Raw genomic sequence first — 9,488 nt, forward strand, 5'->3', positions numbered from 1 at the left:
CACACACCCTCACACACCCTTCATCCTGTTGGCTTCTGGAAAGAGGTACTTGAGCATCCGGGCCCTCACTGCCAGACTGAGGAACAGCTTCTTCCCCCGTCAGACTCCTGAACACTCAGTGACTGGATGAACACACACACCTTCATAAATCAACCAACCACTGTTTGCAAAACCCACTGCTGCACATTTCTATTGCACTGTTGTGTTTCTGTCATTCTGGGGTTTTTGCACACTTGTCTCTCACATTATGTAGTCCTGTGTTGATTGTATGTAGGAACGTTGGAGGAATGTTGGAGGAACGTCGGAGGAATGTTGGAGGAACGTCGGAGGAACGTTGGAGGAACGTCGGAGGAATGTTGGAAGAATGTCGGAGGAATGTTGGAAGAATGTCGGAGGAATGTCAGAGGAACGTTGGAGGAACGTTGGAGGAATGTTGGAGGAACGTTGGAGGAATGTTGGAAGAATGTCGGAGGAATGTCAGAGGAACGTTGGAGGAATGTTGGAGGAACATCGGAGGCACGTCGGAGGAACGTCAGAGGCACGTCGGAGGAATGTTGGAAGAATGTTGGAAGAATGTTGGAGGAACGTCGGAGGCACGTCGGAGGAATGTTGGAAGAATGTTGGAGGAATGTCGGAGGAATGTTGGAGGAACGTCGGAGGAACGTTGGAGGAATGTTGGAGGAACGTCGGAGGCACGTCGGAGGAACGTCGGAGGCACGTCGGAGGAATGTCGGAGGAACGTTGGAGGAATGTCGGAGGAACGTTGGAGGAACGTCGGAGGCATGTTGGAGGAATGTCGGAGGAACGTTGGAGGAATGTCGGAGGAATGTTGCAGGAATGTTGGAGGAATGTCGGAGGAATGTCGGAGGAATGTCAGAGGAATGTCAGAGGAACGTTGGAGGAACGTTGGAGGAACATCGGAGGCACGTCGGAGGAACGTCAGAGGCACGTCGGAGGAATGTTGGAAGAATGTTGGAGGAATGTCGGAGGAATGTCGGAGGAACGTCGGAGGAACGTCGGAGGCACGTCGGAGGCACGTCGGAGGAATGTTGGAAGAATGTCGGAGGAATGTCAGAGGAACGTTGGAGGAACGTTGGAGGAACGTTGGAGGAATGTTGGAGGAACATCGGAGGCATGTCGGAGGAACGTCATAGGCACGTCGGAGGAATGTTGGAAGAATGTTGGAGGAATGTTGGAGGAATGTCGGAGGAATGTTGGAGGAACGTCGGAGGCACGTCGGAGGAATGTTGGAAGAATGTTGGAGGAATGTCGGAGGAATGTTGGAGGAACGTCGGAGGAACGTTGGAAGAATGTTGGAGGAATATTGGAGGAACGTCGGAGGCACGTCGGAGGAATGTCGGAGGAACGTTGGAGGAATGTCGGAGGAACGTTGGAGGAACGTCGGAGGCATGTTGGAGGAATGTCGGAGGAACGTTGGAGGAACGTTGGAAGAATGTCGGAGGAATGTTGAAGGAATGTTGGAGGAATGTCGGAGGAATGTCGGAGGAACGTCGGAGGAATGTTGGAGGAATGTCGGAGGAATGTTGGAGGAACGTCGGAGGAACGTTGGAGGAATGTTGGAAGAATGTCGGAGGAACGTTGGAGGAATGTCGGAGGAATGTTGGAGGAATGTTGGAGGAACGTTGGAGGAATGTCGGAGGAACGCTGTCTCGCTGTGTACTGTAACACTGACCGTGGTTGGAACGACAAGTTTGCCACTAGAATCGTCTTGACTTGTGCTTCCCTGGCCGCTGTATCTGTGGGGACGGCGTTTGCTGTGACGCCCAGTTTGTATTAATGAGCGAAGAAGAATAAAAGAATAAATCAGTAATCATACAAAAGTTTAACACACATGACACACTGGGTTAAAGGCCAAAGAGAAAAGCAAGAGACGGCGCCTGCCTGACCTCCAGAGGAAGCTTTACAGTTTAGGAGCCAAAAGTGCAAAGGCTGTGTCTCCTGTGGATTCATAAAAATGTCTTCGGGACAGTCAAAGCTCCTGGTTAGCAGATCTACGTGATGGCGTGTGAGGGTGAAGCAGGTCACACCTACACGAGTAAATGCTGTTTTTTTATGTGGGGCCAAATAGGAAAGGTCAAAGAACACAGCTGGAGCCACCGGATTTAAAAAGCATCACCTCAGTCACGTTTTATTAAAATTACTATTAAAGATAATTATTAAGATAAACTTCAGTGCTATCCACTCCCTGATGGCAGTGAACAGAACCGCTATCTTAAAGGCAAATAGACGTGACATCATCAGCATATACGTATTGTAAGTTTGTCCACAAAGAAATGATCAGTCTATCATTTCTATGGTAGCTTTATCTGAACAGTGGGAGGCAGAACAACAACCAACAAATCCAGAAAAATGCATTTCAAAACAGACAAATTAATTCACATTTTCATGAATGAAACAAATATACGATGCTTTGGTGGCAAAACCTTTGTTGCAGTCAGAGGTCAGTTTTACATGTCGGGGTTTGTCCCAGTCCTCGATGCAGATCTTCTGCAAGTCATTGAAGTTTTGTGGCTGACGTTTGGCAACTCGAACCTTCAGCTACAGATTTCCTAAAAAAATTCAAAAAAGGTTAAATGAGAGGGCGTGTCCAAACCTGTGACACACATTTATACATATATACACTGTTAGACAGGAGCCACGCACACAGCAGTCTTGATGTGTTTTGCACTGCAGCTGTTCGGGAGCTGCTTCAGAGGATAATGAGCAGAGTTAATGATGCTTTTGTTTACCTTTTGCCTGAGAGCAGGCGGAGTCCTCCGACCTCCAGCCCATGAACAGGAGCAGCTTTCAAAAGTGTCTCGTGATAATATTTCACACAGAAACAGAAACTCTGAAATGTGTAAAAAATCATTTTTCTTTGTTCCTTCTCCTCTCTGAGTTTGGCAGTTTGTCATTGTTTTAAATGACTGCAGGTCATACACACTGCAACACACACTAACAGACACACACACAGTGTTAGTGAGGGGTGAAATTGAGTTGTTTCAGTCTGGGGACTGAAACTAAAGAATAATAGAGAGAGCGAGCATGAGAGAGGCTCAGCTATTACACTTTCAAACCTCCTATTTTCCTCCATTATCTCCATCTCTCGTCTGTCCGTGTGTCCCACGCTCCCTCTGTTGTCATGTTGTGATGATGAAAGCTGTTTAAATAGCTGCAGTCGGCACGACAACACAAAACACACCCATTACCCCGACTGTCAGCTAGAGCTGATTAGTTAAAGTGTTTCCTAAAACACAATTATCCTCTTTTCCTCCTCTCCTCTATGGTCTCCATGGAAACAGCATGTTGTAGTTTCCCCAGCTGTTGCCATTGTGATGTATCGTCCTAATTTACTAGCAGGATTGGTGTTTACACGTGAAGATCTGTGTACAGATGAATTTATTCAGGCCAAAAAGCCACGTGCTGTTTACCTGGTCGTTTAAACACAAACTCAGAGCTTAAAACCAACAACCACCGACAAACCACACAAAACCAGTCGCACTGTCCTGAACAGAATCCCACTGGAAGCTTCTTCCATTGAAGTCAGCAAGCATCTAACCAACATGCCTCAATCACAGAAGTGTAGGTCGCAGGCCTGAACTGATAGTCTAGCACAGCGGGCATTTTCCCAGTCAGCTGATGCACTTTGGGCCTGATGTGTCTGACAGCCGCGCAGTGGACAGAAACACAATTGTTCAATGACATTAATGTCACTGTATTGCCCAATCAAATCTCTTAACGCAGTAGGCCCCTTACCCTACCATCGCTGTGTTCATGCACATTGCAGAACAGAGTTTAGTGTGGAAGAAGTGCAGCTGAAAAGCTGAGACATAAGCTAAACTTGTCAGATTAGCTAACATGCTAGCTGTTGGCTGCTGCACTATCCACAGTACGAGCAACAAACTGCAGCCAGTGCTCACAGTATAAGACGCTGCTGTTTTTTAGGGACGTGACGAAGAGGAAGAAGGTGAAATTAAGGAAAATAGACGTAATTAAGGAGACCCATATGGAAAAGAAATAGTAAAAACTTGTGGCCACTTTCTCATTACTCTCATATATTGTTTTAGTATCCAAAACATACAAGTTTCATTATATAATTTTTCAAGGGATCTTATATCTGTTTTCACTCTTGTATGCTTTTCATACAAGTTTCACACAAGACTAGGGATGGGTATCGAAAAGAAGAACCGGTTCCCACTGTTTCAATTCCTTGGAATCGTTTGCCATTCTTACAAACGATTCCCTTATCGATTCCAGTCGCCCCGAATGACGTCACCACGTTGCGGAGCGTCGTTTACCTGGCAGGAAACACGGCGCCTAAGCGGCTCAAACACTCAAAAGTTTGGTTATACTTTACGAGAACGGAAGACAACAGGACAACTTGCAATACTTGCAAAGTAGATATTTCATTTAAGGAAGGAAACACTACGAATATGCAAAAGCATTTGCTCACAAAACACGTGATGACCTTAAATGAATGTCGTGTTTTTAATTCCGGATTCGTGAATCTCAACCCAGCAGCAGGTAACGTTTGCACGTCCTCTCCCGTTAATACGGCAGGTAAATAATCAACAACAGTGCAGATTATGTTAGCGCGATCTGCCTTATTACAAACCTGCCATTACTGTGCGTTTAGGTGACCATGATGAGACAGAGTCTGGCTCAGATGCTGGCAGTTCTCGCTGCAGTCTACCGTAGCGTCTCCTTTCAGGCCGGGATAGACGAATGTCACCGAGCAGAGACTCAGTTTGTGGTCAAAGGTTTGCAGCCGTTTGCCACAGCAGATGATTTTCAGTAAGTGAATGTGTTTAATTGTAGGCAGGGACATTACTGGATATTCTTGTGTAATTGCTACAGAATAATTTATGTTATACTTTGTTATAATATTTATTTTATTATTTTACATTTACAGTTTTTTTTCCTGGGGACCCTGTGACACCCCATTGAAGAGCCGTAGGCTGTGGATCTCTTAAGATCTCACTGTTGGGTTTGTAAGGCCATGTTACTCCTAAATTTCTCTCTTGTTCAAAGAGAAGATATAAAACAAAGTTCTGAGCTAATCGACCTTAGTGTTCTCCTTTTTAAAAAGAATCGATAAAGAATCGAATCGTTAAACAGAATCGAAAATGGAATCGTGAAAATCTTATCAATACCCATCCCTACACAAGACAGATACAAACTTTATAAGATTTATATCTTTTCCATTTGGGGAGAGTTAAGGATTTAGGTCAAATGGATGGCTACTGTGACTGTGAGCCGGTGCTCATAGCTAAAGTTGGACTTATTTGTTGCAGTGGAACTAAGATGTCCTAACACAAGAACAACTGTACCAAGCTGATTAACCCTTTAAGACCTACCATAGAACCAAGTCCGCCAGAGCTTATATTATATGTTTACATGCTGTGGAGCCATTTTTGGGAGCATTTCAAGTTGCTATACATCAATACAACCATTACAGCCCAGATTTTAATAACATGTCTGCATTAAGTGCATAGTAATTACATAAATTGTAAAAAAGTGCAATAAACTACAGAAAAATTGAAAATCGTTTTTGTTTTTTTAACATATATTTCTAGTTAGAGAAATTTAAGAGGCTTATCCCTCAAAACTGTAAATACAAAAAAGTTGCACAAAATAGTTTCCCACCACAGGAAATTTATTTTAAGTGTCTTCATAGTTTTATTTTTGAAATACACCAATTTTTATACACTGCAGGAAAAACGAAAATGAATATTATAATGCAAATTTGCAAAAAAGCAGCATATGCATCAAAATAAACTATTTCCAGCAGTGCAATATGAGTCCTAAGCATCCCAGAAACCACACAGAAAGTCATAAAGTCAAACATAACTTTTAAAAACACCAGCATAGGCTCATGAGGCCCTGATGATAAAAAACTACATTTCCGCGAAAATGACGTCACTTCCGGTTTCGGGCAGGTCATGGCGGACATGCGATAGTTCGCGCTGATGGACGTAGGAAGTGTTACAAACAGCTGATCGGATCGGCAAAGCGTGTTTCTGGAATATTATGTTTTTGTTGCTGCAAGTGCTTTTTATGCAGTTTTTACAAAGCTATATGTGGAAGGAAACTGTGACCGAGGACAAGCTGATGGCATAAGATGTAAGTACAACTCCTCCGGTTTCATATGCAAAAACATTATTGCGCTAGCTCACGTGGTTGCAGAGCTACCGGGATTTAAAAATAGTTACACAAAACAGAGCATGCTGCTCTGACTGGTTTTAAAGGGTTAAAACTTGTTTCAATATAAGGAAACAAAATGAAACATGGACAAAATATGTGACAGTATAATAAAAAGTTGTCCCATAACCACCGGGGCATCTTCTCGAGCTCCCATTTCAGCCCTTTTGATTTCCCAGACATTAATCATGTTTCTCATCACAGTCACACGGCTTGTACTAATGCTGTCCTCTATGAATCAGTTTCACAGTCATTAACAGTTACACTGGATATATATCAGGTAAAGAGCAAAAGGAAATGTAGACAGGAGGATTAGCTAAAGCTGCTGAAGATGTCTCTTAGTGTAACCCGCTCTCATTTTTGGTTTTCATTCAATGAGCTTTAAATATCTATTTTCTAATGATCTCACTTGTAACACTCATTGACTCTTATAATCTCTATATTTTTTCTCTCAAATGTTTAATGGTAAAGAATATTTCAAATATAAACATGCAAATAATGGAATTTGATTAAAAGCTCGAACACTTCGCAGCTGACTGAAGCGATGGGAATGAAGATCAGCACCTCCAAATCCGAGGCCATGGTCCTCAGCCGGAAAAGGGTGGAGTGCCCACTCCGGGTCGGGGATGAGTTCTTACCTAAGTGGAGGAGTTTAAGTATCCCGGGGATTTGTTCATGAGTAACAGGAGAAGGGAGCGGGAGATCGACACACAGATTGGTACCGGTCTGTTGTGGTGAAGAGGGAGCTGAGTGTAAAAGCGAAGCTCTCAATTTACCGGTCGATCTACGTCTCTACCCTCACCTATGGCCACGAGCTGTGGGTAGTGACCGAAAGAACGAGATCGCGGATACAAGCGGCAGAAATGAGCTTCCTCCGAAGGGTGGCTGGCCTCTCCATTAGAGATAGGGTGAGAAGTTCGGCCATCCGGGAGGGGCTCAGAGTAGAGCCGCTGCTGCTCCACATCGAAAGGAGCCAGCTGAGGTGGTTCGGGCATCTGACAAGGATGCCTCCTGGACGCCTCCTGGGGTTGGTTTTCCAGGCATGTCCCCCACTGGGAGGAGGCCCCGGGGCAGACCCAGGACACGCTGGAGAGATCAGCTGGCCTGGGAACGCCTTGATGTTCCCCTGATAAGCTGGAAGAGGGGGCTGGGAAGAAGGAGGTGTGGGCTTCTCTGCTTGGACTGCTGACCCGCGACCCGGCCTCGGATAAAGCGGATGAAGATGGATGGATAAAAGAGACTTTCAAACACAGGTTTATATAATAAAGTAAGTTTGAAGTGTAAAATCATTCTGAAGCTCACAAAGAAATGGGTGAAAAGTGCCAGTGATATTCTTCAGCTGAAATTCCTATTTTGTGTCTTTAGAAATGTAATTTTGACGTCCTTTACTTTTCTCTGCATCTCAGTTTATTATGTTTCATTTCATCAGTTCTGTGATGTACTTTTAGAGCAGTCTTCTCTCGAAGAAGAGATTTTGATCTCCAGGGACGTGGCTGAGCTTATGACAAAAGAATAAGCAGATCCCAGTCATACAAAGAGGAGTAACGATGATTTTTTTGGCTCAGAATCAGTCGTTAATGAGCATGATGCTTCGTTAAGCTTTCAGACCCTCATTAACCAATCAACGACAAGCAGAGAGCCTCCATCTGAAATTACATTTCAATAAAATATCTGTTGCTTTGAAACAAAAAAAGATCTTAATGAGTAATTCAGCCCTGAAGAATAATTTTCCATCAAACCAGAAAGAAATCGGGCAGCGAGGTGAAATAATGGTCCCCAGAGCAGCTTCAGAATAGAACTGAAGGGCTGAGGTGTGTGTGAAACTCTTTCATCAGAAAAATACGCTCATTATGTTTGACTTTGGGCTTTTTTGTGTATTTATTTTGCAGTGAACAATGTGAGCGGGAGATGTTATATCATAAGATATAAGGTTCATTTTCCCCGTGAGCGTGTGCTGGTGAAGAGGTTAAAAACATTCATTTTCAAAAACTTTCCAGATTAAAGAACCACAGAAAATAAATGTGATGTGTGAGCAAACTATAGCAAATCGCTGTTCACGAACAACATTTTCTCTTAAACTGAGGTCATGAAGTGGAAAAGCTGCAGCTGAATAACAATCAGAGTGAGTCTAAAAGGAGAAGACTGAGGGGTCTGAAAGCTTTCAGTGAATACAGCAAAGACCACACAGTTGTCCTGCCTCAGCAGGGTCAGCAGACTTTTATAGCATGCAGCTGTTTCCAGATGTGCTGTCAAAGATCTGCTGCAGAAGCACAAAGACGTGCTCATCGACCATGGAGAGCTTTGGGATTAAGAAACCAACGAAAAATATGTTTGAAAGACGTCAAGCAGAAACATCGTCGAGAGCATGACACAGGAAGTCATCAAGAAGCAGTTTAGTTATATGAACTACAGTCAGTTCATCATCATCATCATCATCTCAGGAAATTAGTCCAATTTAAACAGTGACAGAGTCACGACAATCAAACAAGACACTTGAACAAAAATCACTCGTCCAACATTAGATCAGCCAAACATTTTATTTTTAAACTTCCTGATACTCTGAACGGCGCTGTGATGATATAAGGTAACCCGAAGCTTTGTTATAATTAGAGAAACTGTCCCAGGGAGGGCTCAGGCAACACAAACGCACACATGTAGGGTAACACAACAGCATACACACAGTATGTAAAACCCTGCCTCTCAAGCCCTTCCCAGTTCCTGCTGCTGTTCCAATCCGCTGCACAAACCTTATCAATCTTCATTTGATTTTCGCATGCACCCATCACAAACGGGAGTAACGGAGTACGTGTATCAGCGTTGTGTATTTAGCCCTTGGACGGTCCTTAAAAAGACATCCACCTTTTTTCCCACTTTAAATGAGTCAGTCTTTTAAAACCACTTCTACTTCTAAAATATTCATATCAAATTTTAATTATGTTTTTGTTGTTTTAACCCTTTAAATCTCAGTTCCTTTACATGAGCGCACTGTTTTTTTAGCTGAAAAAAACAAAAAACTTAAATATTTTCCATAAAATACATTTGATTTAATATTTCATTGTTATTATAATTAGGCCTTTATATGGGCCAAAGATTGCCACCAACATTCATTTTGATCTGCCATTATGTTTGTTGCAGGGGCAGTAAATTTAAAATACAAAAGATGAGTAACTGTATTCAGTTAAAATTACCGTTTAAGTAGGTGGTAATCAGAATACAGTTACTTTGCTGAAATAAACAGAATACATGACGGTCATTTCCGGTTTCACATGTGAGGCTATGCCCTCTCT

Source organism: Neolamprologus brichardi, chromosome 8, assembly GCF_056152115.1.
Source record: "Neolamprologus brichardi isolate AB-2024 chromosome 8, ASM5615211v1, whole genome shotgun sequence".
Taxonomy (NCBI): domain Eukaryota; kingdom Metazoa; phylum Chordata; class Actinopteri; order Cichliformes; family Cichlidae; genus Neolamprologus; species Neolamprologus brichardi.